Source organism: Macrobrachium rosenbergii, unplaced genomic scaffold (assembly GCF_040412425.1).
Source record: "Macrobrachium rosenbergii isolate ZJJX-2024 unplaced genomic scaffold, ASM4041242v1 13908, whole genome shotgun sequence".
NCBI classification, from domain to species: domain Eukaryota; kingdom Metazoa; phylum Arthropoda; class Malacostraca; order Decapoda; family Palaemonidae; genus Macrobrachium; species Macrobrachium rosenbergii.
Window position 1 is genome coordinate 5,263,812 of NW_027100725.1, and position 21,568 is coordinate 5,285,379.

The 21,568-nt window shown below is 37.6% G+C and overlaps 1 protein-coding gene and 1 long non-coding RNA gene across 4 annotated transcripts in view; both read left to right on the forward strand.

Moving 5' to 3' along the window:
• Positions 1 to 21,568, forward strand: part of LOC136838021 (cylicin-2-like) — a 249,466-nt gene that overhangs the window by 22,976 nt on the left and 204,922 nt on the right. The window lies entirely within an intron of this gene.
• The window catches only part of LOC136837991 (uncharacterized), a 49,551-nt gene continuing 30,690 nt past the window's right edge, over positions 2,708 to 21,568 (forward strand). Inside the window, exons 1-4 of one of the 3 annotated variants that reach the window (XR_010852834.1) lie at positions 6,570 to 6,653; positions 8,068 to 8,171; positions 13,584 to 13,650; positions 13,802 to 14,263. This is a non-coding gene — a long non-coding RNA (uncharacterized lncRNA). Of the gene's footprint in view, positions 2,908 to 6,569; positions 6,654 to 8,067; positions 8,172 to 13,583; positions 13,651 to 13,801; positions 14,264 to 21,568 lie in introns of those variants that run through there. The other 2 variants (XR_010852833.1, XR_010852832.1) reach the window with 2 other exon arrangements.

Sequence of the window (21,568 nt, forward strand, 5' to 3'; positions counted from 1 at the left end):
AGGCTACGGCCTACCCCAACGCCAAATCAAAGTCCTTCGAAAGAAGGCATCGTCCTTACCCCATATGAAAAATGGGATAAAAGCACGTTAAACCGAAGAAGTTTTACTTTACTTTAGTGCTTCAAAATATTTATTTAAACTTTCTTTTCAACAGCAACAACCCCTAAAATGTAAAGATGTTTCTATTCCTCGGAGGATCCTGTATTGCATTTTCTCCAGGGCATTCAGCTCGTTTTCCGTAATGTTGCTCCATGTCTCTGTGTTGGCAAATAATGTTGGTACCACTATGTTTCATAGATCTTTTTCCTGACTTCTAGTGCCACATTTCCTAATTTCTTAACGTTCCCATACTTTGTAATTTCTCTTAGTAGGTACTCTCTCCACCTTTTGATTTCTCATTTTGATACTAGCTTCCTTTGAGCCATTTAGTGTGTACCATTCTCCTAAGTATTTGTATTCTTTTACATTACTAATTGGGCCATTTTTGCCTCTGTTCTTACGTGGACATCTGTGCTCTTTGCTTTTTGATCTATTACCAGTAGCCTACTGCTGACTTTCTTGGCTTTGTATTATATGTAAATTTCTTAAGCTGCTCCAGGCTGCGGCAGTTGCCATTTCTATTCCTTCTTTCCAGCTGCTGTGGAACATTATGTCATCCACAGATATGAGGGACTCTGTTTCTAAATTTCTTATGAGTGATACGTTCTTCCTGCTTATCTCATTCTCTCTATCTGCTACTGTGCTGCATAGCTTTGGACCATATATTGTTCCTTGCCTCACATTTTCTGTTACTTCAATAGTAGGCTACCTGTTTCTCCCGCAGGGGACTGTATCTTTCTTATCAACAATACATCTTTCCATCCTATCATTTTCCCTATCTCCTTGATGCAATCCTGAAGGTCTAGTTTATCAAAGCATCTCCAAACCATATGTACGCTGGGGCGCCTAACAATGTGTTATAAATCAGTCACTGCACTCAGGGTTAGCAGGTGATTGGCATGTGTGTCTTAACGTCTGTGCAAGACATGTTATATAACGCCGTCTGCAGACTGTTCAGTTGAAAGCTTTGTAGACGTGTTAAAAAAAAAGGATAGTCATAATTCAAAGCTACAGCTAGATGTTACGTGATGCTTTAGAGTATAAGTATAATGAATTATTATTGTGTTAGTATCGAATCCTACACACGGAGCTTCGATCCTATAAATTCTACCTTATGTATCTAGAATATAATTCTTATTATGTATCGAGCTCCGATGCTCATATGTTTGTTATGATTCCATTGTATATATTCTTTGTATATTTTGTATACACTCTTACCGCCTTCTTCTTCTTAATTGTAGTAGAACAAATACACACGAGCTGAAAGATATAGCTTTATTATCGCCCTTCATCCTTGGACATCTGCAACGAGTACCTCAAATACTAAATACCATCATATTTGCCTTGCAGGTAAGAATGAAGAATTGTAGTATGTGTTATATACACCAACACATCAAATATACCAAAAAGAAGAGAGATATCGAATGGGAGCAAAAAAGAGCAGTATAAACTCGACATGACAGAAATGATGAAAAGACCAAAGGCAAGATTAGCACAGCATATGATATACCATACACCATTAAGAGAACACCTGGATGGAGTGTACGACCTAACAAAGACAGAAATGAAACCCATGGAAGGAAGAAGTCACTATAAATGAAGAAGAAGGTGTGAAAAACCAGCTTGAGAAAATGAACCCAAACAAAGCACCATGAGGGCTAGATGGGATGAAACCAGTTCTGCTCAAACTGTTTCTTACAGAGCACCAACCTTAAAAGAGAATTGGCAGAATGTTTGAACAACATACTGAAAGGCCGGAAAACACAGAACATCTGGTTTAAGTGAAAAACAACACCTACACCCAAGAAACAACGCCCCACAGTCAAAGATCTCAGACCAATAGCATTAATTAATGTCATATAAAATCTTCATGGGGATCCTGAAAACCAAAATAGAAAAATATATTAGAAATATAAGGAGGACGCATGAATTGCCGTCAGGCTTTACTTCACAAAGAAGAGGAGGAATTGATAATTTGTAAATCTTAGAATACTGCATACAGGAAACATCTATAAGAAAAGGCCCGTTATTTGTGGTATCAATGGACTTCCAAAAAGCATTTGACTCAGTTAACAGGAAAAAGCTCATAGAGGTCATGATGAAATATGGGCTACATGCAGGGCTAATAAAATGCTTTAGCGAACATATATATACACAGGACACAGCAAGTCTGTGCCTCAACATTGCTGAACAAATAGAGAGAAATGTAGCAAGTGGCATAAGGCAGCAGGGGTGCAATGGATCTACCATATTCTTCCTGTCAATTGATAATCGAAAACATGGAAAGTAACACGTAAGATTCAGAAATGAAGTTATAAGGATCGTGGCAGTATTATATGCAGACGACGAGTGAATCTTAGGACACTCCCTTGGAGAAACCCAAAAAAAAAAAAGCCATAAAAAATCTTATGGAAACAACAAGTGTTATTATTATTATTATTATTATTATTATTATTATTATTATTATTATTATTATTATTATTATTATCAAAATAGTCAAGAGCAACCAACAATAATAATTATCTCTATGTTACTTATCAGGTAAGGTGTCGTTGTTTATCGTACGGCAGGCAACATCATCTATCGGCTCAGCTCAGCAGCGGTGACTAGCAAGTTGCTAGTAGCAACTTAGCAGTTGCATTGCGATAGTGATTACGGACAATTGTGTTGTGTTAATGGCATCGTATTATTTTCGCTGTTCGTAGTTTGTCTTCTTGTTTTTCACAAGAAGACGAAGTCAGTGGATTCCCCCAGAGGTCATTGACTGAGTCTCCTCTATTCTCAATCATCGTCACGTTTTATTATACTGTAAGTCTGTGATAATGTCATCATTTCTTCATTGTTATCACATCATTCTTATTGTTAGCATCATCACTGTTGTCTTCCTTTCACTTTGGAAAACGATCATTTAAATCTCATTTGTTGTTTTTAAATTAGCAACCATCTGCTATTTGTTGGCCAGAGAGAGAGAGATAAGGAAAATTTTGACAACAGAAAAACTGGTTTCAAATGTTGTATTTTTTTGTTATAAGGAATTGTACGTTTAAAATCTCTCTCTCTCTCTCTCTCTCTCTCTCTCTCTCTCTCTCTCTCTCTCTCTTTGATGTCAAATGTCCTTTTAAAATAAAGGCTATTTTATTGCTTCTCAGTCAAGCATTTAGGCTAAAATCAACAGTATTGTGGGGAGGGGGGACGGCAGGGGAAGGCTGCAGCAACACTTGTACAGCCTATTAAAAAAAAAAAAGAGTACTTTGAAGGGAAGGGGAAAACACTAAATAAACATTCCTTAAAGATAGCAAACAAGAATCATTTTACATACAGTAAGTGTAAGTAAATCAAAAGTGTGTGTGTGTGTGTGTTAGAATGGTTGATCAGTTTTTCTAATGGTAACATACAAGCCATCTTCTAATGCTAACATATGTCATCTACTGCCCAGTTGCAATTCATGGCATACACTTGCTTAGTCTCTGAGCTATCATTCGACCCTCCTTCTTAAAAATGACAGTTTTTAATGAATGCACAAGCCTGGATATATTATAATATTTCTTATTCTGGCTTTTAATTGAAACTGGAATGTCAATATCTACACTGCCTTGTAATGTGTATAGTTAGTGTATAACCTTCTTTTTCTTTATACTTCAAGTCCTTATACCTTGTCGCTCAGTCTTGCATTCCTCTATCCCACTGGTTCTTAACCTTTTTTTGGCAGTGACCCAAAATCTTGCCCAAATGAACCATGGCGACCCATGTCCTCATAAACATTTTCTTTTTATTATGCTTATGAAAATGTGTTACAAAAACAAAAATTGCATGAAGAGAATTATGTTAGTGCAAGTAGCACATCTGCGTAACAATGATCCATGAGACTGAAACAATACATTAACTAGCATAAAGAAAACCAAAATGTTTTTGTTTCATGATATAAAATTAAATGAATAATTAGCCTATGATATACCACTGTGGAGGAAGAAAAGCAAAATTATTCATACAAGCCTACTTTACATGTAGTAGGCTACTATTACAATCAATGAGAACCTTGACACTGGATTGTTTTGACCAGCTCCTCAAATCTGGGTGATTTTGATGATAGACTGCATCTTAGGCCATCCTCTGGTTGCAGGCGGTTTCTGTGCTTTGTCGTTGTGACTGAGAGGGATGAAAATCCTGCATCCTCACACAAGAACGTTATAACAAAGGGAAGGAGTGTTTTCCGGTCTTCACCTCCAAGAATCGGCTTTTCTTTGTATACTTTTTACCCAAAATGAGCTCAGTGTTTGCCTCTTGAAATTGTAATGAAGTGTTTCATCATATTGAATCTCGATAAGCTACTCCTGTAGCTTGCTGATGTTTGCTATTTTTCTTCAGGCAGGTATTCAGCTTCAATATCAAAGGGGTTTCTTATCCAACAATATTTATTTGCATTTTCTGGAATGTAATGCTCTGTTATCAACTTGGATTTATGTTGCACAATAATGTTTAGGACTTGGTTGAGGGAAAAATCGTCATCCTCCAGAAGTACATTCAGAGAGGGAAATGATGCAGTCTTTCCAGCTTTCATCTTATTTATACACAATTTAAGTTTTCCTTTGAATGCTGACAGTTTCTCAGAGAGGCAACTAATGTCCGATCACGACCTTGCGTTGAAATGTTCAAGGAATTAATTTCAGCAAACATATCTGCAAGATAGGCTACTTGCATCAGCCGCATTGAATCTGAGAATTTGTGGGTCAATTGCTGTTTCTTTTCAGCCGGAAAAAATTTGTCTCAGTCTGCAGTTCAAGCAGTCGCTGGAGCACCTTGCTCGTAACAGCCACCTAACCTCAGAGTGGTTCTACAACAGATGTACAGTATGTTCAGAAACAACATCAGACCACCTTTGAGTAAATAATCTAGAGTTGAGAGCCCTAGCTGTAATGAAATTAACAACCTGAATTACCTCCCGCATCACTTCTGCAACTCCTGTGACAATTTCTGAGCAGCAAGGTTTTCATGGTGGAGAAGACAGTGAACAAGCACCACACACGGATTTTCTTGCCCAACGGGCAGTGAAGCCCTGACGTACAAGTGTCTATGCTGGGAAGATTTCCGACCTCAGTTAAATGTTTTATGTCTCTATAACGGTCTGCTTAGATATTAACGAACTATGTATTCTTAATACAGTATTTTCTCTAATAATAATAATTATAATAAGAGTATTGGGGAAATAATAAGCCCATAAACTTGAAGTTATAACCCTTGGGGACCCATTGAAATGATTTGGCGACCCAACTTCTGGTCGTGACCACTGCTCTGTCCCTATAGAGCTCTCCGGAGGTATGGCCCCGTCATGTTGGATGGACGCACTGGGGTTTCTACTCACTACATTTCCTGCCATATCTGCACAAAGTGACCTTCTTTGCAAAACTGACATTCAGTCTGTACTTCTTCTTCTTCTTCTTTTCTTTCCTGACTATTTTGGGTTTTTGTATGAATGTCACTTTTTCTCTCATGTAGGAACTCACAAGAAGCATTACCTTTCGTGCACTTTCCTTCCTTCCTTCTTATAGAACCTGCTTCCGTTCTCTTAGCTTTGGCTTCAGGCTTCTTATTGACATTGGATTTCCTACCTTCCTCCTCCCCCTCCTCCTCCTCCTGCTCATCTTGTCCTCGGTTAAGTAGTCATCTGTTTGGCATTTCCTCTTCAAAAAGGCTGCATGAATGAATTTCTGACGAGGCTCCTGCCTTCCTTCCTTCCTTCCTTCCTTCCTTCCTTCCTGTCTGCTTCCCTGCGCCTTCCTTTCCTTCCACGGTCTTGCTTCCTTCGGTTTCAACTTCACCCTCTGTCCTGATTTTGGGTTTCTTTTAATTCCTTCCTCTTTGATGCTCTCCAGTGGTCATCACTGACTGACTCTTCTCTTGCTGTCTGCTGCAGGCGTCGTTCTCTTCTTCTTCTTCTTCTTCTTTTTCTTCTTCTTAGTTTTGTTTTCTTTTCTCCTCTTCTTTTTCTTATATTGCTTGTTTTATTTTCTTTACTTCTTTTTCTATAGCTTCTTATTTAAATGATATAAAAAAGAGGGAAATAATAATAATAATAATAATAATAATAATAATAATAATAATAATAATAATAATAATAATAATAATAGGAGCCCACATCAATATGAGATGTAGTTATTAACCTTCACTTTTTATTTTTCCATGAGAGAGAGAGAGAGAGAGAGAGAGAGAGAGAGAGAGAGAGAGAGAGAGAGAGAGAGAGAGACCACTGTCTGTAATTGTTTAACTTCCTTGTGTGTTCATGCCTACGTATGTGTGTGTATGTATATTTATGTGTATGTGTGTGTATATGTATGTGGGTGTATGTGCATATGTGTGTATGTATCGTGTTTGCTGTGCGACATTTTGGCTGTTTTAACGGCAGTGGCGGCCTTGAGCAATTCCGTGACTGAGAGCGAGTCAGTGAGAGTGTGTGTGCTGTGTGTGTTTGAGCGAAGTGCTTTTGTTCTTCGTCGTCGTCGTCGTCGCGAGAGAGAGAGAGAGAGAGAGAGAGGAGGAGGAGGAAAGAGAAGGAACAAGTGAGTCTCCTCTGTTGCCCATCATCACCTTCTTCATGTTCTCCATTATCATCAGTCTCTCTGAGAGTGTCCTTGTTCCCTTCCTTTCTAGTTCTTCTTTATCACAATTATTACTATCTTCTTCTTCTTATCCATATTCTTATTCTTCTTCATGTAAAATATTTCATCTGAGAGAGAGAGAGAGAGAGAGAGAGAGAAGCAGCTATATTTAATGGACGTTGCATCACTTTACATCTTTAGAGAGAGAGAGAGAGAGAGAGAGAGAGAGTAGGTAGGTAAGTAGGAGGAAAAAAATGACACTGAAAAGAAAAAATCCTTAAGACAGTGTTAAATGTTGCTTTTATTTTCTGAGGAATTCCATCATATAAAACTTTATTATTATTATTATTATTTTTTTATTTTATTATTATTATTGTCGGCACCAAAACGAAGTAGAGATGATGATGGGGCTCATCATCATCTACATTTGGCAACGGCAGTCAAGTTGCCAGATGCGTAATAACGGTCATTAGCCTCTGATGTCTGTTGATTTAATGGAGAATATTTACTCCATTTATTTATTTATTTAGTTCTCTTGGGACTCGAATAAACACTATAGGAATTATCTCTCTCTCTCTCTCTCTCTCTCTCTCTCTCTCTCTCTATGTACTGCATGCACATTTTGTTATAAAAATAAAATCATCCTTAACCCCCATCTCTCTCTCTCTCTCTCTGTCTTTCTCTCTTTCTTCTCATTCTTTCATCTAGTAACCCCCCTCAGTAGAGCCAGCTCTAAGATTCCCATTTTTTTATATAGTAGACATATGTATAGTAGAGCCAGCTATAGATTTATATATATATATATATATATATATATATATATATATATATATATATATATATAGATACATATAGATATATATAATATATATAGATATATATATAGATATATAGATATATATATATATATGATATATATATATATATATATATATATATATATATATATATATATATATATATATATATATATATATATATATAGATATGTAAACAGTCCTTCACTGAAGGTGTAAAAGTCCATATCTCCTAGAGTAATAATCTCTTTCCGATTTCTTTGAGCCTCTATAAACATCATGATGAATTGGGAAAAGTCAAACAGAATAAAAAGAATCATTTTTGTAATGGAAAAATGACACAGACATCTGGAAATGGAATTGCGGTCAAAATGACAGCTTGGTCATTCTGCTCTTAATGTCAGGTCATGCAGGGAAAGTCTGATGAAAAGTAGTATGTGCTGTTTTCAACTACCTGCTGCCTTGAAGAAGATTTTGATAAGTATTTTAAGCAATAGAAGTTGTATAATTTCCTTTCATATTTGGTATCTATTTCTGTAGAAATTCTTAATAATTTTGTACATATATCTGTATCTCAGAGGGAGGAAGAAACCCAGCCCGCCTGGAGAAAGAGATCAACTCTACAGGGTTGCTGACCACTGAACAGGATCAACACAAGGAGGCTCTTTTTAATGACATATAGGTTTGATATGAGCCTTTTGTTCACTGTGTCTATTTTGTTACGGGGAGAAGACTCTGAAGCCCCTAGTTCCTTACGAAGATTAAAAACTCAAAGGAGCTGAGTAACCCTGATAGCTTCCAGTGTTGCTCACCTTGTAGAAGGGAGGTTATTCTTTTGAGCCTATTCAGTCATAGTCATAGTATATATTTGGTTTTCTATTGCTTGTGAGTGTGTCATTGGTTCAGGTTCTCAAATGACCTTAAGGGTAGGAGGGAGTGTGGTGTTTAGTTGTACTTTATGTCCTCGACATTCGTCTTATTGCACTTGTTCTAAGTCTGTTCGGAGCCTGATTTGTTGTTTACTGTAGGGGGGTTCTTTGCTTTCTTTCTTTGTTTGTTTTGGGTTATGTTTTTCATGGTTTCTATCAAATACATCTGCATATGTGAACATTTGGACTCGCTTGCTGTTCAGGGATGACCTTGTTTTCTATAAGGACCTTGAAATGGGGCGAGAATGCGTCCTCCTCCCTGCATGGTTGCATCCCATGATGGATGGATAGGATTTGAAATATGTCCTTGAAATACAACTCTTGGTATCTGTTTGGTGCATTTGGAGCCTCATGTCCGTGGCAGGGTTCCCCTCTCAGCTATGGGCCCTCAAAGTTGGTGTTTTTTTATTTTATTTTTAGATGCAATGGCATGTCCTTGCTTGATGGCCACTCTTGCTCCTCTTGGACGAGGGAGAAAGGATTGCTGTACACGTCTCTTTTATTGTTGATTTTCAGGGTCAGGTGACACCACTAATAAGCTGCTTCTGTTTAACTGCGCTCAGAGCTGAAGATATGCAACTGGATATATGTATTTTCAAGAGCTGGGATGCACGTCCCCAGTAGACAGACTGCTCTTTTTGTCTTCTCATCAGAAGCAGATGACGCCTGGGCATTTGGTAGACATGATGCGATGCAGAAGCTATTACATACTTTCAGTGGTATTGTTTGTTTATACCTGCTGTTGTTTACTTTCGATTTGTTCTTGTCTAGAACATTCACGCATGGGTGTTAAGTGTGTGTCCAGTGCATGAAATTTATTGCTTTTTCCCCTTAAAAATGCCTCTTGTAGGAATATGCCCCATACAGTTTTGGCTGTGAGGTTTCTTTTTGAAAGGCCTATTTAGAATTTGTACTTTCACAGTGTCCCCTGAGCCTTTTTGTCAGTTTTCATAACCATTTTTCATTGCACTGTCAATTGCTTGCATCACTTTTACCAACATTTCTTTGTTGCTTCATGAGAGAACTAACAGTTCCCTGTATTATGTCCATATTCTGTCAAAAAATGCAGTAAAAATCTTGCAAATGGCAGTAGTTTATTCGAAGTGCGTGAGGATACTGAAGTACAGTATACTGGGTCCCTGTTCATGCCATTGTTGAAATGGTGAAGATGGAAAGAAGACAGGCAAAGCTGCACCCACTATGACCTTGATCATTTTCAGCTGAGCCTGTAAGTGACAATGTGGCATCACAGACCTTCAGGAAAAGGGTTCTGCCCCAGGCCTCCAGTGATGCACCTTTCTGAATGACAGCAATGGCTTTGCCTAGTAATTAGCATACAAGCTGTTTGTTTTAACTCTCATGTTAGTGTTTGTTTTTGATATTGTGATTTGAAGTGTGTGTGTGTTTGTGTGTGCGTGCTTGAATAGAATAGAAGAATATATAATTTAGGCCAAAGGCCAAGCACTGGAACCTATGAGGTCATACAGCGCTGAAACGGAAATTGACAGCAAAAAGGTTTGAAAGTTGTAACAGGAGGAAAACCTTGCAGTTGCACTACAAATCAATTGTTAGGAGAGGGTGGAAAGATGGAAGAAAGAGAATGTGAATGGAGGTACAGTAAGAGAAATGAAAGGGGTTGCAGCTAGGAGCCAAAGGGACGCTGCAGGGAATCTTAAGAAATGTCTACAGTGCACCGCATAAAGTACACTAAAGGCACTAAACCCCTACGTGTGTTAGAATGGTTGACCAGTTTTTCTAATGCTAACATAATAATGCTCAGTCGTAATTCATGGAACACACTTGTTTAGTCTTAGAACTATCATTCAACCCTACATCTTATCAATGACAGTTTTTAACACTTTCCTATCTCTATAATTACCATATCACTGAGCGTACCTGAGACCCAAGGTGTCTGGGAGCGCTCGATAGTGCGAAAAAATAATTATTTCGAAAATTCAGCAAAAATAGAAATTTTATGCCAACAACGTTCATTTTGCTGTCTTTTTTTTCTAAATGTTTATATTTTATGGTGGAATAGTCAGAATAAGAGTCCCAGCCCTCTAAATACGAAAAAATGTGAGTTATTTAACGAAAAAAAAAATTCTTTATTTATTTTTATATTTTCGTTCGTAACCCAAAAACTATGAAAGTCAGGCGAGTGAATTATTTTTTATGAGAAAGCCAACAAAATTCTCTAAATATCGACATACAAAACAATGGAAAACGAATAAGTCCAGTTGGTAAAAAAATTGATAGAAAAGAGGGTGAGAAATAGAGCGCTCTGCCCGGCGTATGGTGAGAATTATCGCTAGAAAAATCTTTTTTGAAGAGCCATATCTCGGTTATTTTTCATAGAAATTACTTTGAAAATATACGAAAATGTAGAGGAAAAGTTGAAGAATAAAGGGAGAGCCAAGAAAAATGGCTTTGGTAACGGCAACAGTTTCATTTTGACGTTATAAGTTGATCGAAACGAAAAAAAGTTACCGTTGTCAACATTATCGTTCGTAGCTCAAAAGCTATAACAGTTAGGCGAATGAATTATTTTTTATGAAAAAGCCAACACAATTCTCTAAATATTGACATATAAAACAATGAAAAACGAATAAGTCCAGTTGGTGAAAAAATTGATAGAAAAGAGGGAAAGAAACAGAGCGCTCTGTCCAGCGTATGGTGAGAATTATCGCTACAAAAAAATCTTTTTTAAAGAGCCCTATCTCGGTTATTTTTCATAGAAATTACTTTGTAAATATACGAAATTGTAGAGGAAAAGTTGAAGAATAAAGAGAGAGTCAAGAAAAATGCTTTGGTAACGGCAACAGTATCATTTTGACGTTATAAGTTGATCAACGAAAAAAAAAAGTTACCGCTGTCAACATTATTGTTCGTAGCTCAAAAACTATAACAGTTAGGAGAATGAATTATTTTTTTATGAGAAAGCCAACAAAATTTCTAAATATCGACATAAAAAGAATGAAAACGAATAAGTCCAGCTGGTGAAAAAATGATAGAAAATAGGTAAGAAACAGAGCGCGCTGCCCGGCATACGGTGAGAATTATCGCTAGAAATGTTTTTTGAAGAGCCCTAGCTCGTATTTTTCATAGAAATTACTTTGTAAATATACAAAAAGTAGAGGAAAGGTTGAGGAATAAAGTGAGAGTCAAGAAAAATGGCTTTGGTAACGGCAACAGTTTCATTTTGACGTTATAAGCTGATCGAAACGAAAAAAATGTTACCGTTGTCAACATTATCGTTCGTAGCTCAATAGCTATAACAGTTAGGCGAATGAATTATTTTTTATGAGAAAGCCAACACAATTCTCTAAATATCGATATATATAATAATGAAAAATGAGATTCAGAGCCCTGCCTAAAATCCAGACGTCTCTTAAGTGATGCACTAACGCGTTTTCCGCTAGTTTTACCGTAAAAACTTTGCGAAAGCATGTTGGAAACTGTTCTCTATTGACGTCACTGTATGTAAACAACCACAAGTTTTTATTGCAGCTCGGACGCATGGTCCCTGACAGAGAAGTGTTGCCTGCCAGGCCTGCTTCGGTGGGATCAGCTAATGTCATTGTGAGAATTTTACTACGCCAGGGATTTGCGCATGCACAGTACAGGAACTAAAAAAATTATAGAAAAAGAGGGTACGAAACAGAGTGTTTCCAATAACGTAATCCTACATTTTATAAAAAAAAAAATGTAAGATACGAGAGAGAAGCGTGGGTAGGATCAGCTGATTTCATTGTGAGAAATTTACTATGCCAGGGATTTGCGCATGCGCAGTATAGGAACTGCTTGGCTGGCGTATTGATGCCTGAGTTACACGGTCCAAGGCAATACAGTCTTTGGTCCAAGGTATGCTTTACCCTATGGAAACACCAACTGTCCGAAAATAAAAAAAAAATTTACCCCTACCACACGTACGAAAAATTTCGGTAAATTTTACGTAAAATTACGTCAGTCAGGTAAGGCGAGGGTTAGGGTGATTTTGCAATATTACATCAATTGGATATGAAAGCACAATTTTTATATCTACATTGCCTTGTAAAGTGGGGTGGGCAGGGCAGCCCTCCTATAAATGCTTTAGCACAACCAGAACTCATGCTGTGTGGGGTAGTGTAGGTCTGAAAATACTTGACTTTGGTGGTTGGTATACATTTCTCCCCTTCACTTCGTGAGGGTCGAGTTCCCCACCCCCTGTGAACACTGAAGCCTTTTTGTGCTAATGCACACAAAAGCTTATCAATCGTAATGTTAGGGAGTATTATCTAAGCCAAGGTATTCTCTAGATCTTGAGCTAGGGTGTAAGTGCAGTCATTACCTCTGTGTAAACACCAATAATGTTCATGAAGGACCAGAGGGCGTTTGAAATTATGACATATCTTTTAAAGGAACACCAAAACAATACTGGTTTGCCTGGTGCAGTTTTGGAATCTTCTGATCTTCAATGTTTAAGCAGTGATCCGAGTCATTCCTGCTTTCTGCTGATTTCTCCCGAATTCAGGGGTATCAGGTTTACTTCCAATTCCCTCGTACCTAATTATTTATCCCCTTTTCCTATAACCTCTCTCTCTCTCTCTCTCTCTGCAGGGTGACTTGCCGTTGGAGCCCTCCTGGGTTTATAGTCTGTTGGCTTTGTTCAAAGAGGTTTTCAGCTGGAGATTTAAAGAAAGAGAAGCATAGCCTACTACGTAGGGGGTAACTTTCTCTCACTGAAAGGAAATAACACTTTTGCTTATTTCCAGCTATTCAAAGACCTTGTATTTCCTGTTTTTGAAACATGCAGCTGTGTAATCCATTAATATTACTAGACTACATAAAGCAGTAATTCCTCTTAACCAGGATTATGCTTGTATTGCAGTTTCACATTTAAGTCTGTAGTGGTGGATAATACATTCGTTGCTGTGAAATATAACAAATCTGAATATAAAACATTCCTGTATAAAAGACTCAGGCTTTCACATGTAGAAAACTGCAGTTTACATTTGTTGCTATGAAACATTGGCCTAAAAATTGCGATTTTATAAAAAACATCCATCCTGGTGCTCATTTATAAACAAAATCTATCCATTAGATGATTAGAATGAAATACTGAATGTGTGGATGAAATAAAAATGACTGGTTTCTGGAGTTTATTAACGACTGAATGCTTTTTACAGATCCTTTCCGATTTCTTGCGTGACCCAACTCAAAGCAGCGACTTCTTCCTCCAGAGAATATTGTTAGGTAAGTTTTGTATTAGTGCATGATACCAGTTAATCTGACTAACATTGAAATGTTAATGAAAACTGTCAATAATTTGTTCGTTACACCTCTGCACTTTTCCAGAACTTTCACTCAACCTTCTTTACAAGCTTATCAGCCTTTCTCTCTCCAGACTCACTCACCTTATGCTGCAAAAATTAGCTTCCTTACTGCTGAGCACATATTAGTGGATTCTTTGTCGAGGAGAGAAGGCGACGCCATACTTCAGGTGCCTTGGAAGAAATTTTCCTTGCTGAGCTCATCTAGTCATCACATGATAGTCTGGAACTTACCTTTCATCATCACCATCATCATCATCATCACCATTCACAACAGTATTCGTCTCTCCCAACCTATTTCCTGCTTGTTTATATGCAACATCTCTGCCTCTTCCTCTGTACATTTGTATTCGCTTGCAGACAGGATCCTCCATTACTGCATCAAACACTTGCACTTATCCTCATCATTGCTTCTCAACCCAGATTACTCTGCCATCCTTCCTTCCTCCTCACGCCCACTACAATACTATTATTATCCCTGTGTAATTTCACATCTACAACATAAACTTGCTTTTTTCCTAACATACAACTGGCTTCTTGTGCTCACCTCACCCAACAATCATTTCTTGCATTGACTGCAATCATTTCTTCTTCTTGACTGCACTTCTTCTTCTTCTTCTTCTTCTTCTTCTTCTTCTTCTTCTTCTTCTTCTTCTTCTTCTTCAGAAAGCTATACTGTACTCTTATAACACATGGTACTTGTCGTTCACCCCATCTGTCTTATAGAAATCATCCCCTTCCATTCTTCTTCTTCTTCCAGCATTCACAACTGATTCTTCAGTTTCCAACAACAGGCACAGACGACGACTTTCCAACCCCTCTCACAAATCCATGACATGCATTCTGTTCATTCACTTCATGTTAACCTTTCGTAGGTATTTCTCTAGTGCCATTCACACCACTCCCAGTGTCAATCAAAGCATGTATTTCCACCCATCTAAACTCGTTTGTAATACTCAGAAGACACTCGGCCATATTTCTACCCCAACACACATCATTGCATGTCAATCCCTCTCTTACATTCAAAACATGCACTCCTTCTAGACCCTTTACACCCTCTTCATACTCTGCTTGTGTGACCTACATTACCTACGTTCATTCCTGATCTTTTTCCTTGTTCTATTTGCCCAGTTCTTCCTTATGTTGCCTACGTCCTGGCGTACCACAAGCTGTACACTGGTTTCTACGGACTTTGCACATTCTAGAAAAGTAACTTTGCTGGCCACAGTTAACACACACACACACACACACACTGTCATTATTATTATTGTTATTATTAAAATAGTTTAACCAGACCACTGAGCTGACTAATCAGCTCTCATAGGGCTGGCCTGAAGGATTAGGATGAAATACCAGGTCTAAGCCATAGGCCTAGAACTGGGACCAAACAGGTCATTCGCATGATGATGAATGAATTAAAATTAAATTTAAAAGAAAAAACTGTATAACTAACATGCTTTACTCTGAAATGCATGTATACAATAAATACATTCGCTCGTTTCCTTGCATACAGAAAAAAAAAATTAAGATTAAAAAGAATAAAATAAAATTTCATAAAAATGAAAAATTAAAATTCAGAATTACATATTTTTTTTTCATTAAACGCCCTACAGGCTTCTAAATTATATTTTCATTATTTACTTGGTTTTATATTTTGTCTATCATGTTACACTTCTTAATGAAAGTTAAAATTGGGATGACTGAAAATGTAAAAGATTCTGATAAAATTTCCCCCAGCGATTTATTTCCAAAGGTTGATACTCGCTGTTGATTATATTTTGGACAGTTGCACAACACATGTTTGACTGTTATCAACACTTTGCCTTCTGGGCATTCGGGAGGAGGGCCATGTGGACTGTTCATCAAGTATCCATGTGTCAAACGAGTATGGCCTATTCGCAGAAGCATCAGAATTACTTGTGTGTGTGTCTCTCTCTGACATGATGAGCTCCATTTTCCAACGCTGGATTTTATCTGTTTCAGTATATTATTTATGGGTTCCTCGTTCCGTATATTTTGCCATTTATTTATAATGATTGTTTTTATATCTGTTATGTAATCACTAATTGGGATTTTTATATTTGCTCTTACCATGCGGACTGCTTCTTTAGTTGCTTTATCAGCGTCCTCATTTCCTTTGATCCCTACATGGGCAGAGATCCAACATATTTCAATATTTTTTCCATTATTATACAATTTGTGGAGTTCATATTTAATTTCCTGTACAATATTATTTTTTGAGTAGTAACCTTGAATGGCTTCTGTAGCGCTTCTTGAGTTGCTAAAAATAACAAAGTTATTGAATGATACTTGCTTTATAATTTTGATGGCTACTGCGATTGCACACAACTCTGCTGTGAAGACTGAGGCATTATTAGGTAAAGATAACTGATATGACTTGTTCTGGGATATAGCTGCATATCCTACTCCATGTTGTGATTTAGACCCATCTGTATAAATCGCGTAATGTGAATGTTTTTGTCTTATATGATCTATGCTTTTTGTCTATGGTGTTCTGGGGTATATGAGGAACTTTTTGATAAGTATTTCAACTGAGTGCAAGTCCTTATTTTATTCATAGTCCAATGGGGTGGTAACTTCACTGTTGAAGGTACTTGTATATCTATGTTCAGTGACTCAAACAATCTATTAGCTCTAATTGGGAAAGGAGGTGGATGATTGTTTATAAATACATCCCTTAGATCAAATAGATTTTTTGTTGGTGAATCACTTGCCTTGATTCTTAATGCACTTTTCATTGTTATGAACTCTCTATGGAGGAACAGTGGCAGTTCACTACATTCGACTTGTACTGAGGAGACTGGTGAGAATCTAAATGCTTCTGTGCATATTATTAGTCCTTTATTGTGAATTGGATCTAATATTTTCAGTGCTGCTTCTGATGCTGAACCACATATTTCACTTCCGTAGTCAATGATTGATAACACTGTTGCTTTATACAGTATGGTAAGAGTATGTCTATCAGCTCCCCAATTTGTGTGTGATAGTTTTTTAATTAGACTTAGCGCCCTTTTGCATTTTGATTTTATGTAAGTTATATGGGTTTGCCAATTCAGGTGTGCATCAAATATTAATCCTAAAAATTTTGCAGTTTGGTTAATTGGTATATTATGGTTTCTGATTTTCAATTCTATTTCTTCACCTTTTTTCCAGTTTTTATTTTTATAAAACATGACAGCTTGAGTTTTTACTATGGATAACCTAAAGCCTACAGATGAGGTCCATTCATCTATTTTTATTATGGTTTTATTAATCATTCGTTCTGCATGCTTTATGCGTGATGCCGTATAATATATGGCAAAATCATCCATATACAGGTTACTCTTAATTCCAACCGGTAGCATGTTACTGATATCATTAATTGCTAATGTAAACAGAGTACCACTAAGGACACTCCCTTGTGGAACTCCATTTTCAAGTGGAAATGTCTTGGAATAAACATTATCTATTCTCACTTGGAAAGTGCGATCAGTCATAAAGTTTTTAATAAACTTAGGAAGACGGCCGCTTATGTTATTATTATGTAAAGTTTTTAATACTGCATACCTCCATGTAGTGTCGTATGCCTTTTGGATGTCAAAAAAGACAGCTACTGTAATTTGCTTTCTTTCAAATCCTCTACGTATGTGGTCTTCCAAATTAGACAGAGAATCTAATGTAGATCGATTACGTTGTAAGCCAAACTGGGAAGGAGTTAACATTTTATTTTCACGTATGTGCCATGTAAGTCGTGCATTTACCATTTTCTCCAACAACTTGCATAGACAACTTGTTAAAGATATTGGTCTGTAATTGTTCACATTACTACGGTCTCTTCCAGGCTTTGGTATAGGAATTATTATGGCATTTCGCCATTCATCTGGAATCAAGTTTCTGAGCCATAAATGATTGCAACAAGTATGATTTTGCCGGTGCTAGGTGGCAGATCATTTCAAAGCAAATATCATCACCTCCAGGAGCAGATTTATTGCTGTTCAAGAGAGCGTATTCCAGCTCATCCATATTGAATTTCTTATAATATATATCTTCCTTTGTTTCAAAATTAAGTATTATAGATTCTGGTTTATTCTTTATTTTTCTAAAATGTTTGTCCAAATTTTGGTCACTACTTAATTTGGCAAAACATTCCCCAAGTATGTTACTAATTTCGAAGGGATCTAAAATTTTTGTGCCATTGTCTAATATAGCTTGTCTGGGTGGTCTAATGTTTGTTCTATTTATTTTTCGGAATTTTTCCCATACTTTTTGAATGGATGTTTCGCTTGTTATTTCCGATACATAGGACCTCCAAGATATTATTTTACCTGTTAATGAGTAAAAAAGCCACAACAATATAATTGATAAATTGTATATTCTAAGATACAAAAATATACAAAAAAGGGGATAAAAACGAGGGAGCTTTCGACCGTTTGCGCAACGGTCCTCTTCAGCCAACTGAATCAAAATACTAATTTTTCTTAAAAAGACACGTTGAAAAGAATTTTGGTGATAGTCGATCCAGGAAAACATCGAACTCTCTTTCAGTGTGGACTTGGCAGTTACGTAATGGCTGTTTCGCCGTATCTGTGGGCCAACCGTTGTGATCTTAACGGCTGTCGCTCGAGCGTACGGTGCTCATCACTGGTGATATGACTAGGTGGTTCGTGGGTGGAGAACGACTTTCAGCATCGGTGCCTCCTGTTGTTTCTGCGACAACTGCCACTTCGACAACCTGTGCGGGCAGAGATGAGGAAGACAGTATCAGGGGCCTCGAGAAACTGCCTGAAATTTAAATTTATGGAATGACAGACTAGCCTGTCTGTAAGTAGGTCCTCCTGCGTAAAGGCTTTATTGCCATCTAATGTATTGCAAATATTTATCAAAGCCCCCTCCACTACCCTTCTATGGCCTACTTGACTACTTCTATATATAGTTTTAGCTCCCTCCCAATCCATGACGTGATTATTCTCCCAACAATGTTTAGCAATAGCGCTGTTTTGAGCGAAGTCCCTAACCGCTTTTTTATGTTCTTGCAATCTGATGTTCTTCCCCCTACCTGTCTCCCCAAAATAAAATAAATTACAGAGCTTGCATTTTATAGAATATACTCCTATGTCTCTCTTGTTATTATCACTATCAATAAGAATAATAGCCACTGAATTGATAGTCTTTCCTGCTTGGCACCTCATATAGTTCGCAGTCTTCAACATTGCTGTATCTTTTCTGTAATGAATCTAGAAACATTGATTTGTTTTGTATTTCTTCTTCTAGATTTGGTAATATCACTGTGCCTTGTACACTGTTCATGGTATCATGCCTTGTGACGCTTATATTTATGTTCTCAATTTTTTAATATTTTGATAATTTTCCGACTGGATTCTCGTTGTTGTTTCAACCAGCCATTCCCTTTTTTTAATTTGTCTTATGCTCATCTCTTGTGATGGGCATCGGTTCAACAAGTCATTTTCCAATTTTAGTAAGGATATGTCTTGGTCGGCTTGCAAATTAAAAACCTTGACCAGTTTGATTCTCCAAAAGGGAATCAAAGTGAATCAAGGTTGAGTCTGGTCTATATTTTCTTTTGTTAATTCTTTTAGGCTCCAAAGGGCCCTCAGTTGAAAAGTTTGAACTATTTTTTGTTCCTTTTTTTGATAGGGACACAGGCACAGAAACATCTGGCTCAAAGGAGAATGGTTCCAATGTAACAATGCCAGGTCCTCCTTTTACAGGGACATCCTTTTTCTCGCATGGGTCATCAACATTTGGAGAATTTTCAATCTCCAAGGTGGGTGCAGAGGTCGTCATTTGTGCCAAAACAGTATCATCATAGGGCCTAGGGGTACTCGATGCTTTAACGTTACTATTCATAAAGATCGAATAAAAAAAAAATAAATAAATCTGAACGCTTTAAAAAGATATCATTAGCCTTTCATGGGGTTTCTTCTTCCACTAATGGCACAAGTGAGAGCCGACTCCCAAATGTCCGCCCACTACCCTACCCCACAGGGGATGGCACAATACGATTAGAGTGGCCCAAGTGTAAGCCAAACCTGCTTGCTAGGACCGAGAGTATTACAAGAATACAATCATCCCCACCCTAATCGTATTATGGGCAAACCGGATAGAATGCCGAGAGTTCTATCTCTAGAACCAGACCCCCCTGGAATCCGTGGTCTAGCCCTAAAGAATAGTTCAGCCTTTGAGCTATCAATCTGAAACTCTCAGGTCTGAACATTATCAGGGCAGTTGATGATCCCACAGTTCTCACTATTTAGCTTCGGATATAAACCCATTCCCAACTATGATATCTTTTCCTGCTTATCAGGTCCAATAAATTTTAGTAAAATGGAAAATTGCACAAAGATTAATCCAAACAAATATATAATGGCATATGGGACTCTTGGACTTGAACCCAGGAACAGATTCCTGGGGTTCAAGAGCCCCCTCACCACGTCAAGGTGGTCCCAAAACGAGGGGGACGAACACTATCACTAACAACATTCTCTGCTCTCCAAATACTTTTGCTATGTGCCCTAATCTACTGAATCACTTCGAACATTTCTGTACAATCTTTTGCACTACAATGTCCTACCTCACCACAGCCAAAACAGGAAGCTACAGCCATCTACATTATTCATTCCTTATATGTGCTATAAATTGAACCTACTAGCCTGGCTTACACTCCTCCTATATCTCTCCTGAGACTTGCACTATGATCTTTCTTCACTCTAACATTCCTGGCATATACTCTCCTTTTGTCTCGCTGATTCCCATACTTTGCATCCAAAAACTTTGCCAAAATATTTACCAGGGTACTTAATCGGGCATCTCTGTATGACTTGTATTCAAGGATACTTTATTCACGTGCTCTCTCTCTTTCTTACATACACACTGCTGCTTTCATTCCTTTCCACTTCACTTCCAGTTCAAACTCATGATCTGCTTTTTCCTGCACATCATCCCATTTCAACCTTTCATTCACCCATCTCTCTCTCTTTTCTTTTTTAGATTTACCAGTTATAAACTCAGCCACGTTGGAAGGTAGTGTATCCAGAAACCTTTTCACCAGTTATTCATTTTCTTTGATACCTTCAATCCCAAACTTTTTCTTAGCTGATGCCTTTGATTGATGAGTGGGCATGTGTCAACTTTCATTCTTCATGTTTTTGGACTCATTCCTATTCCAGTATTTCACTCCCGTTTTCATTGCCCTTACTTTATTAATCAATCTCTTTTTGACAGTTTTGATCATCTCCACTCTTTACTATCTCATGAAATTCATGACATCCCCCACCCCCTTATTTCCAAAAACCCTCTTAGTTCTTGCACCCATAATCTTCTTTTTTCTATAAAGTTTTCCATTCATAAACGCTCATAGTCCCTGGAAAAGTCTGCTCTGTTCCTTACTCCAGTTACACTAAACTGGAATCTGTGCCACTGCATGAATCAGCACTCTCCTCCTATGTACTTCATTTCACTCCATCTCTTGCTAAGCATCAGTTTTCCTGTTCACTGACACTCATGCCCTCACTCTCTTGCAATGGGGAATAATACTACAATGAATCTTCCTTTGCTCTTGTTTTTTCTTTTCCTCACAGTCTCTATGCCACTTTCTGTCCAGCATTCATTTTTGTCTTCTTTTCTTCCTTCCTTCAGACTTACTCACTTGGCATTATCATCACTACTTACTCTCTTGGGAGCTGCCACAGAAGCTGAGGTCTTCTTCATCTTCTTTCCTCCTCCTCCTCCTCCTCCTCCTCCTCCTCCTGCACCTTGCATTCCCCAGATCTTCCATATCATGTTGGCAACCTTTTCATCCATTCTCTCCTCCTCAGCTTTCT